This window comes from Psammomys obesus, unplaced genomic scaffold (genome assembly GCF_907164565.1).
Source record: "Psammomys obesus unplaced genomic scaffold, mPsaObe1.curated_primary_1811, whole genome shotgun sequence".
In the NCBI taxonomy this organism is placed as follows: Eukaryota; Metazoa; Chordata; class Mammalia; order Rodentia; family Muridae; genus Psammomys; species Psammomys obesus.
The window spans coordinates 25,421-40,301 of NW_026591907.1; the positions used below are offsets into that span (position 1 = coordinate 25,421).

Below are 14,881 nucleotides of genomic sequence, written 5' to 3' on the forward strand. Positions count from 1 at the left end.
TCCTTTACAGTCATGGGGAAAATGATAAAGCTATTGAAGAATAGGCACAATAATTGAAAGCATTTCCTATTTGTTGCTAAGTGAGCTCATTCACTGTGATAACCAATTCTATTGATGGTTTGCGTTGTAATGAACAAATTAAATATACTTCCTCATGTCACTTTAAAAGGGTTTTCTCTATTACTCTTATTTTCCACTCTTTGAATTGGAAAAAAAGAACACACAGGACTAGAAGTAACTCACTGAAAACATGCACAGATTTCTCCATTTATAAGGAGAATATTCTGTGCCTTATTTTAGCCCTTGATGTCAGTGCGGTCTCAAACAATTTTTCGTTAGAAGTAGCATGAGGGAGTAGTGGAAAGCGCGAGCTCTCCCACTTTGCTTATTGCCTTGTTTTGTAGATGAGGCCGACTTTCCTCATCTACAGAACAAGGCAGTAGCATTTCACAGTTGTTGAGGTGTATGTAGGAGACTAAGGCTCAGCAGAGTGCCTCAGAGTGAGCAGGAAGAAGTCACAGAAGGATCAGGGTGGAGAAAAAATTTGCAGTAACAGTATTGGTTAGCAATGCTGGAGCTAGCTGCAAGTGTCTCTCCTCTTGCATATCCTTGCTTTTGGGCAGAAACTTTTTGGCCACATTCATCGTACTAACCAGATCAGATATTAGACCAAGACGCGTGTCTAATTTCACTCTCATTGTGTACACTATGCAAAAATAAAATAAGGCTTACAATTCACTAGCATGGAATTGGTATTTCAAAAAATTTGTTGAATGAATGGTGACTTCATGTAAGTGGTTTTACCATGCTTGCTAAACTTTTGAGATGTTCACCATCTTTGAAGTCTTTTTTTTTTTTTAAATAAAAGCTCCTATAGCTAAAGAAGAGAATATGGGCTGATTTTTAGTTTTTAAGTGAATTATAGCAATTTTGTTACTTTCTTCTTTTTACCCAGTTATCTTCAATTTAACTCAGCTGTATTTGTACCTGTCTTAACCATAGTCAGATTTGAGAGTGTGATACATTTTTGTCTTCCAAGGTACAGTTTAGTGTTTATATGGAAACCTTGGCAGTCATAAAAGGTTACAGGTAGCCATGTTTGGCTATGATGTAGTTACTCTTTGATTGCAACAAATTAAATAAGTTGTAGGAAATTCTTGGAAATGTTTGGAATATAATTCATGACACATGTCCATTGATTGTGTATTGGCCATTAACAAACAACTCCAAAACACGGTGGCTTGAGACAGCCATCATTTTATTTATTTTTAATAAATAAAGAATTTTTATGTGTGTGCATGGGTTTGTGTGAGTATAGGGAGTGCATGGGCCACTGGATAGATTCCCTGGAGCTAGAATTACAGGTGGCTGTTGAACTGACCAGCATGGGTGCTGACAACCAAGTTCAGGTGCTCTGGAAGAGCAAGAAGCTCTCTTAACTGCTGAGTCACCTGTCTCCAGCCCATGCCTCTGCTGTATTTCTTCTCAGGGCAGCACGGTTCTTGCTCCAGATACCTTCTCTAGCATCATTTTTGCTGTCCTCATCAGCTGCTGGCTTGGAGCTGTTGGTCCAGGCTTGATCACCTCCTAGCTGCATGTGATCTCATCTTCCAGCAGTCAGATCAGATTTCCACACCTAAAGGCACCATGTTCCAAGAAGGCAAGAGTTAGGCTTATTGAGGACTATACTTAAGAGTCACAGGGTGCCAGATCTGGTCAGAGCAAGTCACAAGGCCAGCCTGGATCGAAGGGTTAGAAGTAGATGGTGCAGGTTTTTGTTTGTCTGTTCGTTTTTTTATGTAAATTAACCCACTTATTGCAGACTAGGCAAGTCTCAAACAGTAGCGCTCCTACTGGTCTTTCAGTTCCTCGAGTCTTCTGATGGCGGACTTCACTGTGACTGTAGAAGTGGTGTTGTAGGTCCAAGCCCCACCAGCCACTGTTTTCATTCAGGATCCATAGTGCCAGATGCAACGGCTCATCTCTTCATCTTGGTCTTGCCACAGAAGGAGCAAGTGTACTTGGCATGCTGGCAGATTTCAGTCTTCTTCACCGTCTTCCAGAGGGATGCACCATACTGGGTCCCGTATTTCCTGACTCTCCCGACCTTCTTGATGTGTTTAGCCATGTCACCGGAAGTGAAGCACAGCCTGAAGAGCAGATGGTGCAGTTTTGTTGAGCAGACAGGCAGAGCAGAGATTGTGGTCATGGAAGGGGTAGTCGACTGCCAGCTTGCTTTTATGCTGTGACTGTTAGAACACTGCTTCTGAGAACAGTGCTGCTTCTAAACACCTGGGCTAGGGATAATAACGCTAGGAGGTAGGCATTAGCAACATATTATACAGGTGTGGAAAGGGGACTGGGGAAGCTAAATAGTGTTTGCTTACATTTTATCTAGTTAGTTGGCAAGTGTTATATATTATGGCTGGTTCAGCCCTATAGCAGTACTTCTTAACCTTATCATTAAATAACTCATATGGGAGAGGGAAGTGAGAAGTGAAAGTATATATATTTTTCTAAATCTCAAAAAAAAACCCCCAAAACTTAACGCCTTAAAATTTTGCATAAATTTTGACTCAGTGATATATTCCCATCTTACCATGAAATTATTAGGTTTGCCCATCAAATTAAACCTTATTCCCCAAATCTTTTATTTTTAATTTCTTTTTTATTTTTTAATTAATTACACTTTATTTACTTTGTATCCCCCCATAAGCCCCTCCCTCCCTCCCGATCTCACCCTCCCTTCCCCTTCTTCACGCATGCCCCTCCCCAAGTCCACTGATAGGGGAGGTCCTCCTCTCCTTCTTCTGATCTTAGTCTATCAGATCTCATCAGGAGTGGCTGCATTGTCATCTTCTGTGGCCTGGTAAGGCTGCTCCCCCTTCAGGGGGAGGTGATCAAAGAGCAGGCCAATCAGATCATGTCAGAGGCAGTCCCTCTTCCCATTACTATGTAACCCACTTGGACACTAAACTGCCATGGGCTACATCTGTGCAGGGGTTCTAGGTTATCTCCATGCATGGTACTTGGTTGGAGTATGAGTCTCTGGGAAGTTCCCTGTGTTCACATTTCTGGTTCTGTTGCTCTCCTTATGGAGTTCCTGTCCTCTCCAGATCTTACTCTTTCCCACTTCTTACATAAGATTCCATGCACACTGCCCAACAGTTGGCCGTAAGTCTCAGCATCTGCTTTGATAGTCTGCAGGGCAGAGCCATTCAGAGGCCCTCTGTGGCAGGTTTCTAGCTTGTCTCCTGTTTTCTTCTTCTTCTGATGTCCTTCCTCGTTGCCTTTCGGGATGGGGATTGAACATTTTAGTCAGGGTCCTCTCTCTTGATTAGTTTCTTTAGATGTACAGATTTTAGTAGGTGTATCCTATATTACATGTCTATAGGAGTGAGTATATACCGTGTATGTCTTTCTGCTTCTGGGACAGCTCACTCAGGATGATCCTTTCCAGGTCCCACCATTTACCTGCAAATTTCATGATTTCCTTATTTTTCATTGCAGAGTAATATTCCGTTGTGTAGATGTACCACAATTTCTGCATCCATTCTTCAGTTGAGGGGCATCTGGGTTGTTTCCAGCTTCTGGCTCTTACAAATAAAGCTGCTACAAACATGGTTGAGCAAATGTCATTATTATGTACTTGAGCCTCTTTTGGATATATGCCTAGGAGTGGTATAGCTGGATCTTGAGGAAGCGCTATTCCTAGTTGCCTGAGAAAGCACCATATTGATTTCCAGAGTGGTTGTACAAGTTTACATTGCCACCAGCAGTGGAGAAGGGTTCCCCTTTCTCCACAGCCTCTCCAGCATGTGTTGTCACTTGAGTTTTTCATCTTGGCCATTCTGATGGGTGTCAGGTGAAATCTCAGGGTCATTTTGATTTGCATTTTCCTACTGGCTAATGACGTTGAGCATTTCTTTAAGTGTTTCTCTGCCATTCGATGTTCCTCTCCAGAGGGTTCTCTGTTTAGCTCTGTTCCCCAATTTTTAATTGGATTACTTGGTTTGCTGCTTTTCAGCTTGTTTAGTTCTTTATACATACTGGGTATGAGTCCTCTGTCAGATAAAGGGTTGGTGAAGATTCTTTCCCAATCTGTAGGCAGTTGTTTTGTTTTGATGACGGTGTCCTTTGCTTTACAGAAGCTTTTCAGTTTCATGAGGTCCCATTTATTGATTGTTGCTCTTAGAGCCTGTGCTGTTGGTGTTCTGTTCAGGAAGTTGTCTCCTGTGCCAATGAGTTGTCAAGGCTCTTCTCCACTTTTTCTTCTAACTGATTTAATGTGTCTTGTTTTATGTTGAGGTCTTTGATCCACTTGGACTTTAGTTTTGTGCAGGGTGATAAGTATGGATTTATTTGCATTTTCCCCCAAATCTTTTAAGAAAATGAAATCTCAGCCGGGTGTGGTGGCACATGCCTTTAATCTCCGTGCATTCAGGGAGGTGGAGGCAGCCTGAACTCTTGAGTTCAAGGGCAGCCTGGATGGTCAAGGATACACAGAGTAACTGTCACAGAAACAAACAAAACCCATAAACAAAAAAAGAAAGAGAGAAAATGTATTCCCCTAGATTCAAAATAATAGCAAACAAGGAAGAAGCTTTTCATTTTAAGCACCGGAAATGAAATCTGGCTGACTGAAGGAAAAGGAGAGGTATATGGAACAGCTTCCAGATTGCTACTGCTGCTGAAGAGGTAAACCTCAGAGTTGAAAAGACCTATAGTAGCTTTGGGTACCAAGGGAGCAGGATTTAAGGACACCTCAGGACTCTGAGGTACTAACCTTTCCAGGAGTTTTTCACCCCGTTGCCCGCAGAGAGTGTGTCTCAGAGCAGTGATTATGCACTCACTGAGTGTATTCATGGGGGAGTTGACGTCCCGGCAGGAGGAGATACAGAGCAGGTAAACCAATGGGTATTAATTACCCTTTTATTTTTTATTTATTTATATATTTTTTGCATTTAGTTATCTTAACAGACCACTGGGAATGAGTTGATCTGTGCATTATCTATCACATTTTTTATTTGCAACACTTGAATGCACACCTTTTGACCAATTTCCAAAGGCTTTTTTGGGAGGAGTTGTCATATTTTTAAATATATATATATATATATATATATATATATATATATATATATTTAAGACAGGGTTTCTCTATGTTGCCTTGGATGTCCTGGACTTGCTTTGTAAGCCAGGCTGGCCTTGAACTCACAGAGATCCGACTGTCTCTGCCTCCGAGAGTGCTGGGATTACAGGCGTGTGCCCCTGTCCACCTAATATTTTTATTTTTTGAGGCTCATATATATGCATACAATGTATTTTGATCATATTTATTCCCTCTTTCCCATAACTCCTTCCACATCATCCCCATTCCCTATATACCTCCCAATTTCCTGTACTTCTTTTTATTTAATAGCCCACCAGTCTTCAGATGAGGGACTTTTAGGTTGTTTCCAGATTCTGGCCATTATGAATAAAGGAGGTATGAACATAGTTGAGCAAGTGACTTTGTGGAATGGTAGAGCATCTTTTGGATTTGTGCCAGGAGTGTTATAGTTGGGTTTTGAGGTAGATCGATAACCATTTTTTTTGAGAAATTACCATATTGATTTCCAAAGTGGCTGTACAATTTTGTACTCCCACTACTAATGGAGGAGTGTTCCCCTTTCTCCACATCCTCGACAGCATCTGTTGTCACTTGTGTTATTGATGTTAGCCATTCTGACAGATTGAATCGCAGAATCATTTTGATTTGCATTTCCCTGATTACTTAGGATGTTGAACATTTAAGTGTTTCCCAGTCATTGGATATTTTTCTGTTGAGAATTCTATGTTTAAATTTGCACGCACTTTAAAAATTGGATTATTTGGCCTGTTGATGTCTAGTTTCTTGAGTTCTTTATATATTTTGGATATTAGCCCTCTGTTGGTTGTAGGGTTAGTGAAGATCTTTTTCCATTCTGTTGTCTTCCACTTTGTCCTATTGATGGTGTTCTTTTCCTGACAGAAGCTTTTCAGTTTCATGAGGTCCCGTTTATTAATTGTAAATCTTAGAGCCTGAGCTGTTGGCATTCTGTTCAGAAAGTTGTCTCCTGTGCCAGTGCTTTCAAGGTTGTTCCTCACTTTCCCTTCTATCAGTGTTAGTGTGTCTGGTTTTATGTTGAGGTCTTTGATCCACTTGGGCTTGAGTTTTGTGCAGGGTGATAAATATGCCTCTATTTCCATTCGTCTATGTGCAAACATCTAGTTTGTCCAGCACCTTTTGAAGCTAAGGGAACCCTGAAGAAGAGGAGGAGGAAGGATTCTAGGAGTCAGAGGGGTGGTGGACGCCATTTTCTAGATTGCCTCATCCACCCTTAGCATGAGGGTTTGTGCCTGGTCTTACTGTAACTTATTATTCCATATTTGGTTAATATCCCTGGGAGGCCTGATTTTTTTTGGGGGTTGGGAGGCAGAGGAGGAGTGGATCTAGGGGAGATGCCGAGTGCTGGGAGAAGGGGAGGTAGAGAAAACTGCTGTCAGGATGAAATGTATATAAAGAATAAACTTAACATCAAAATAAACAAATCTTTAAAAATAAAAACAACAGCAAAAAATTATCGACCAAGCCCACGTAGTCTAATGGGTGTGTAGCCATTAACTGGAGTGTAGTCTAAAACTACCAGGGGACACACCCTGAAGGAGAACTGATTCTCCCTCCCCAGAAGCTCTGAACTAGGAGGGAGAGGTGATAGGCGCCTTCCCCATCCATGTTTCTCCAAAGGTTCTTACACTCCAGTTTGGGTAGTGTTACTGCTACATGCCTATTTATCTATGCTTATTATCGAAGGGGTGAAACTATTTTTCCTAAGTCTTGTATTTCCCCAATTTCATTTAACTTTAACTGTTGATAAGATTTTACTCTGGTTTAAGGTTTTACTGTGGCGAGGGTTGGTTGAACTCAAGACTCTGTACTTGCAAGGTGAATGGTATTACCCGTGAACATTTATTCTTATCCTTTGTTCTCTTCTTCCTCTTCCTACCCCACTTCCTTCTCCTTTTCTTCTAGACACAAAGCTGATGTTTATAATTTAACATTGGTAACAGCCTCATTTTCTTATGTGATGCATATAGAGCTTGTCAAGACCCAGTTAAATGACTACAATTCTTTAAATTGTCCTGCAGTCATCTTCTGTTCCATAATGTACCTCTGCTCATTGCAACATCACTTGTATCTTAGACATTTTCCTCTATAGGTCATAAGTTGAAGGAGCAACCTGCAGTGATATATAGTGCTTACTAATGTGAGTGAAGGCACATTTCAAATGCCATGAACATTCACTGTGATTTCACTCACTTTTTTTTTTTTTTTTTTTTTGCATATTTTCCATTTCCTAATCTTAAGAAGTCAGGAAGCATCCACTGAGCCACTGTTTTCTGTGTTTTAGCTGATGCAATGGTAGAAAGGACAGCAGTTTCCCTTCTCTTGTAGGCCTGTTGGGAGTGGTAATCACCTTGATGACCTAGGCCTGGTAAAGGTGATTCTAGAGCTGACTGGCCAGCTGTTGCTGCTGGTTTTCTAGATTCTTAAGACTTTGTGATGAATTGGAAGTAAGTAGACTAGTGCTTGGCCTTCTTTATTCAAGGTCCCCCATGTGATTATGGGGACACTGGTGTGTGTGTGTGTGTGTGTTAGTCCATTTGGGCTATTATAACAAAGTATGTTGAAGTAAGTAGTTTGTAAACAGAAACTTTTTTTTTTTTTTCATAGTTCTGCAGCCTGGGAAATCCAAGACCAAAAGGTCAACATAGTAAAGTCTGCGTTAGGGAAGGTTTCCTGTTTCAAGATGACACCCTCTGGTTTCACAAGTACACTGTGAAAAGGCGAACCAGCTCCTTGCATTGACTCTTTAAAAGCTCTTGAACCATACATAAGGGTTCAATCCTTCTGAACGTTCCAAATGCCTCACCTGCTATTCCAACAGCAGTTCCTGGGACTTCAGGGTTTCAGCAAATAAATTTGGGAGAGTAAACATGCAAACAAGGCTGTATGAAGTGATGGTATCTAGTAGCCAATGTGGTAACTGGTGGCAGGCAGCTTTTTCTTGCTGCAGTGGCCCAGTGTCTTCCTGTGCATCCTCCCCCACCCTTTCCTCCATCCCTGCCACATCCCTCCCATAGCTGTTTGAGAAACTTATTTCCCTGTCCCTAGCCATGATTATTAGCTGGTTTTGAAGTACCTCTTGGAGCCCTTGAGTCTGGACTTTTTTTACACGCTCACTGTGTAATTACCACCTTGTGCTGGGTCCCATGTCCTCTCAGGCCTTGGGCTTTCCTTTTAAATGGCCCTCGCTGTTTTCCAGCATTCAGGTCTGCTACCACAAGAGGTGTTGAGAGGCATACTTGACACTTGTTTAACTACTGTTTTTCAGATAGTTTTCTGTTAACAGGAGGGTTGTATATTTGGCTCTTTCCTCATTACTTTTAAAGTTTCATTGCAATCTGAACTACAAAGCCGACTGTGAAAGTAGTATGTAGGGGGTCTTGTTTGGTTAGGTCTTTGCATCAGAAACAGCTCAAGATGTAAAGTCTTATTATAGCATTTAATGCCAGTTTTGGAAGCCATCTTTTCCTAATTTGTTTCAGGCATTGGTTTTTATAGCCTGAAGCTATGTTCTGTTAATCACTAGTGAAAAACAAACAAACAGACAAAAAACAAACAAAGTCTTTTTTATTCATTTTTAGTTTGTCTCGTTTTTAAAGATGTTTTGAAATTGTAGAATCCTTGAATTTATTTCAGAAAAGAATGCTAGCAGAGTTCTACAATTTAAAATACATACCTTTTCTTTCTCTCATATTCACTAGTATTTTTCTGTTTTTGCAGACTGAATTCAGCATTTTAGTGCTCTGCCTTTATAGCTCTTTGCGGTTCCTCTAAAAGGTGATACTCAAGGCTTTATTCTCCGTGCCCTTCTCTGTTGATTATTATAGTTCTAATAGTTATAACTATAAATCATTTGCAGATCGAAGTTAGAAGAGACCACTCGCCATTACATTAGCACAGTTTAAAGGAATCACTTGCTTGAATTTACTAGCTTCCTGAAGCTAGTAAAGGTATTTATGGCAGCAAGATTCCCTATTAACATATTTCAACACTGTGAGATAGTGAATGACACATGTTCAGCTATTATAGATATTGAGAAAGGCTAGCTCCTGGAAGAGATAGTCTAGTACTATGAATGGCACCAAACTGGAAAATTAGTTGTCACAGTAAACAGCAGTCATGATCTGGTGGTTGGCAGGATTCTTAGTGTGGTGTTTCTTTAGCTAGCAGCTAGCGACAGTTAGGTTTTTTTCCATACAGATGGCATCAGGTGTCAATCAGCTGTAGGGTGGAGAGGTTTTATTGGCTACTATTTGTAGTGGAGAGACCTCTAGTCTGTCTTATTGCCACTCTCTTGACCACTTAATTGCCTGTGTTATGGAGTGATGGTACTCTTACAGAGTAAAGCCTTTGCATTCTTGTTCTTTGTTTTAGCAGAACTTCACAATCTTAAGAAATAGTGAAATTTGGCTTTAAGAATTTTTAATTATCTCAGTTAAGGTTGTAATAAAATATAAGCCAGAAAACAATTACATGTTACATACAATGTAGCATTATTGTTTTCTACATTTTGAGTGGTTTCTTAATTAAAAATCAAAGTCCATAAAATGATTATACTATTGAAAAAACGGTAAAATAGGGGCTTGAGAGATGGCTTAAGCTCAGTTCGCAGCACCCAGAGGACTCAGGTACTTACATGACAGCCCACAACTCTCTGTAACTGTCCCAGAGGATCTGATGCCCTTTTCTAGCCACCTGAGGCACCAGGCAGATGGTGCACAGGCATACATGCAGGCAAATACTCATACATGTAAAACAAACAAATAGGGGCTGGAGAGACCGCTCAGCAAGTTAGAGCACTGGCTGCTCTTCCAGAGGACTTGGGTTCAATTCCTAGCACCCACTTGGCAGTTCGTACCTGCCTGTAACTCTGCTTCCAGAGGACCTGACAAAATACCAATGCACCTAAACTAAAAATAAATTTTAAAACAAACAAAAAGTTAACTTAAAAATATACAACAGCTAAATGAGTAATTTGCAGCTTTGATTTTTAAAGAATTGCTTAAGTTTAGGTCTTGTGGAAAGCTTTGGTGCTCACAGAAAATTTTATTTAATAGTTTTTTTCTTGATTACAAAAATCATACGTGTCTATAGAAATTCAGAAAATTTTGTAGATACATAGAAAGAAACAAAAAGTAATTCATATTTCTATTACTCAGATAAGGCATTACTATTGAGGATCAGACGAACATGGCTAGGAACGTGTTCCCTTTTCGGTCACCATTTTCATCAATGGACCTCATCTTCCATGGAAGCTGGTTAAACATGAAGATATTCTTAAGAGTATGTCCCCTAGAGATTATGACCCAATTCCTTTTTTGAGTGGAAGTAGTCCAAACTGCTTTTTAAAGACAATTATTACACTTTAAATGTAGTGTGTATGTCCACATGCATGTGCACAATGTCACAGCAGTCAGAGAACAACCTCTAGGATTGGTTCTCCTTCCAACTTGTGGGTCCTGGGGATTGAATTCACATGGTCAGGCTCGGCAGCCTTTGCCTGCTAAGCTGAGCTCTCTCAGCTCTAGGCCCTAGTTTTCCAAGATTCTTACCAGTATAATTAGTCATCAGACAAATTCGAATAATTCTCAGGAATCGGAAAATCACTGAAAGACCTGTGGGTACATTTTGTTCTTGCTAGAGTTAAACTAAAATTTTTCAAATATTCATATTTGATAGAAGTGGTGCATGCTTTTAATTCCAGCACAAAGGCAGAGGGATCTCTCAGAGTTCAAGGCCAACCTGGTATGTAGTGACTAACAAGCCAGCCAGTGCTGCAACATAGTGAGACCCTGTCTCCAGAATAAGTAAAAACCCAGGTGTGTTGGGGGCTGGAGAGATGGCTCAGCAGTTAAGAGCACTGGCTGCTCATCCATAGGACCTGAGTTCAATTCCCAGCACTCACATGGCAAAAATAAATGAATCATTAAAAAAAAAAAAAAAGAAAAGAAAAGAAACAAAAACCAAAACCAGGATTGTATGCCTGTAATCCCAGCACTCTGGGAGGCAGAGGCAAGTGGATCTCTCTGCATTTAAGGCCAGCCTGGTCTACAAAGTGAGTCAAGGACACCACAGCAGCATAGAGAAACCCTGTCTTGAAACAAAACAAACAAACAAACAAACAAAAGCCAGAATAAGCAAAGCATAAAATCATGTTCATTGTATAAGTGATTTATCTTAAAATATAAAATTTAGAATTTTCATGGTACATTGGTAAAATTATTTTACTGTTGTTAAGGTAAAGATGTAAATGTGGGACTTAAAAATCCTTGTGTATTATTATTCCTTTCTTGATCTGATGGAATATATTTGCAAGAAGGGTTTACTCTGCTTATCTAGAAATATAAGAAAAGATTTTTAGCTTATCAAAAGAAAGTATTTTAATCTAAACCTTGATGAATATTGGACTCTGAGAGATGGAAAGATAAAGTATTTTCTCTGTTCTCCAGAAATTGAAAGCAAATATTGAGGTCCTTGCCAGCTCTAAGAGAGATAAGTACTTGAATGAAGCATCAGTGGGGGCGGGGGTTTAAAAGTAGAAAGACTGTTTTAGTCTTTTCTTTTCCAAAGATGCTTTAAGAAGTCTCCCATTGCTGCGCTCCAGAATAGGAATCATAAACCAGCAGAAGTGGTCCCGACAGCAGGCAACTGGGGTCCATGAACTCTGTCTTTTTCCACTGTGGGCAGCCTTTTGTACTAGGGACAGATGACATCAGAGCTTTTGCCCTAGGTTGATGTTCCCTGTTTGGCTCTTTCTATTGCCTCACATGTCTTACCCTTTAGTTCTTTGGGTTTCCGTGCTCCGTTTCGTCTTGATGGTTCCTTTGCCTAGTGTGCTTATTGCCCCAAATCTTCCTAACAAGGCTTCTGTTTTGTGGACCCTCTTTAAATTCCATCCCATCTTACAAGCCTTCCGTGGCTTCTAAACAAATCTAGTGATCTTATTACTTGCATGTATCTTCAGGCACCCTGCCTATCTGCACTGAAGCACCTTTTCAAAGTGTTTAAAGTCCTGTGGTTGCCCACCTACTGGAGTGGAAACAGCAGAGGAGCAGGGCTAATGTCTCCCTGGGGCCAACCATTTGCAAAGGCAGAATCGCTCTAGCACTCACCAGGGCGGGCGGCTCTGTATTCAGCTTTATGATAAGGAGTCTCAGTTTGTGTTCTGCAGAATGGGGATGCTGAGGATAGTGGCTGTCACTAATTGACTACTTAATATGTGCCAGACACTGCTTTTCTTACATAATCTAATCAAATAAACTTGAAAAGACTTGGCTTGAGGTCATATAGCTAGTTCCAAAAAACAAATTGTTCTTAGGCTGCCTTTTTGTTCTTGCCCCAGGAGTAAAATCTAAAGGAGAATGTCTTTAAAATCTTATATTATTTTATGTGTAGAGGTGTTTTGTCTATATGTATGTTTATGCACCACTTGTCAGCCTGGTGCTTGTAGAGGCCAGAAGAGGGTGTTGAATCCCAGGTCCTTCATGATCTTAACCACTGAGCCACCTCATCCCCCTAAGGAAGAAAGTCGTGGCTAGAGAGCAAGCTGCAGAGCCTGACCCCCTTTCAGGAAATAAGAGTAGTAACTTTATCTATATGAAGAGGTCGGCTACCTCTGATTCTATGGTGAAGATGTTCATTGTAAACAGCATATTTCACAGGACTAAAAGTCATAAATTAGGGGCTAGAAGTCAAAAGTCCTGCAAGGTAGGCCATGAAGTTCTTCCTTCCCCAAAATACTCATAGGACATCCTCATAGTTTTTTCTGCTGAAAATGTTTTGAAAGCAAGAAGTCTCAAGTTGGAATACCTTTCAGGGAAAAGGACTTGGCATTAGAGCTCAGTAATGTTAAGTAAGCTGTTTGTGGTCATTCTTTTCTTACTTACTGTTTTCTGTGAAAGTAGTGTGCCTGACTTGGTGGTCAGCAGCTTTCCACTGGTTTCTTCATTTCTCTAGCTTTTTACCTGGAATATTTACCTTTCAGCTTATGCTACACATATAATGCCTCTGTAGGATCAGCTCTGAGGCAATGCTTACTGCTGCTGTCCATTCTGGCGTACAGCTCCTAACTTAATACAAATTGTCTGTCTATCAGAGACAACTTGATTGGGGCATGGAAATGGCAGGTTTTTTTTTTTTAATTTATTTAAGGTATACAAATGTAGTAAAATTGGCAATGAAAAAGCTCCAAGATGCCTTAGAGGGGCATTGCTAGGGTTACTGGTATGAAATGGACAATATAAAGGTACTCTTACTACTATAGATTCTATTGTATGTCAGGACTTCTTTCATAATTATACCTGAAAAGTAGGGTTTTCTATATCTGTTACACAGATAAGGAAGCCATCAACTTTTCTAAGTTGTCACCAGGCAACGAGAGACCTGACCCAATGCCTCTCTGAACCATTTTGTGCCAGAAGCTTTGTTAAAGGACTGACTTACCTTCCACTTACCGCTCTTCGGGAAGTGAAATAGGGGGATTAGCTGTTTTTTTCTAGTTTATTAGATTAATTGGAGGCATGAGGTGTAGTGTTTCAATTTGTTGTAAAAGCTCACTAAATGTTTGTTGAACATTAATTGTATTCTCATTAGGTAAGAAAAGGCAGAGGTAGGTTGGCCTGGTGGGCATGCCTTTAATGCCAGCACTTGGGAGGCAGAGGCAGGCAGATCTCTGACTTGTAGGCCAGCCTGGTCTATAGAGCAACTTCCAGCACAGTTAGGGCTACCCTGTCTCAAAAAACAAAACAAACAAACAAACTTAAAAAAAAAACCCAAAAAAGAAAAAGAAAAGTCAGAGGAAAATGGTGTTATGGCTGGCTCCAGTCCCTTTTCTATTTCAGAAATTAAAAGTCTAGGCATAGGCCGTTTACCACAGACAAATGGCTGTAGTCTGAGTTGAGGAGTTTCCCAGGGTGTGTTTCATGGGAGAAATGCCGATCTGTGCAATTTACTCATCTCCAGAAATCTGTTTATCTCATACCAGATGCCCCAGTGTCTAAAAACCTCCAGAGTCTGACCTTGGATTTGTTTGATTAGTTTACTTTCAATAGAGAAAAACTAATGACATTAAAATATACAAACCTCAATAGGGAACTACATGTGTATTTCAAAACTGTGTGTGGGTAATATTTGTGTTGTTTTTTTTTTGTTTTTGTTTTTTTTTTTTAGCTTGAGTTATTGAGTGTTGGCACAGAGGAAATATCATTTAATAGTATAGGAGGAAGGATTCCTTCTAGCTCTGAACAGCACAAGTATATTTAATGAGAGACTTCTAACAACAGGAGGGAGAAAAGGACCAGCTCCAGAAGAATTTAACTGTAGCCTTTCCAGTCCTTTGAAATCTAAAAGCTGGCCAGTTAGGTGATAGTCTGCTTACCAGCATCCACTTAATGCTGTATTATGGTATGCTGCAGAGTAAAGACACTGGGAAGGCAACTGTGATTCATTACTAGGGAAGTGGTGGGTGTAGGATGCTTAACCCTCCTCTGGTGCTGGGTAACTCACGGAGAAACAGTTAAGTACCAGATATTAAAAATCTTTTAAAAACTTAGTGCTCAGATGTTGATTTCTTCTGTATAATGGTGTGTGTATGTGGCATGTATATGGTAGTAGGAGGGATTTTTATGAGAGTTGGTCCTTTTATCATGTGGGTCCATGTGATTAAACTTAGATCTTTTATTTTTTCAAGATCTATCTATCTATCTATCTATCTATCTATCTATCTATCTATCTATC

The 14,881-nt window shown here is 40.2% G+C and overlaps 1 pseudogene; it reads right to left on the bottom strand.

Moving 5' to 3' along the window:
- Positions 1–1,850: 1,850 nt before the first annotated feature.
- On the bottom strand, positions 1,851–2,128 carry LOC129680572 (60S ribosomal protein L37a-like; annotated as a pseudogene).
- Between the last annotated feature and the right edge of the window lie 12,753 nt (positions 2,129–14,881).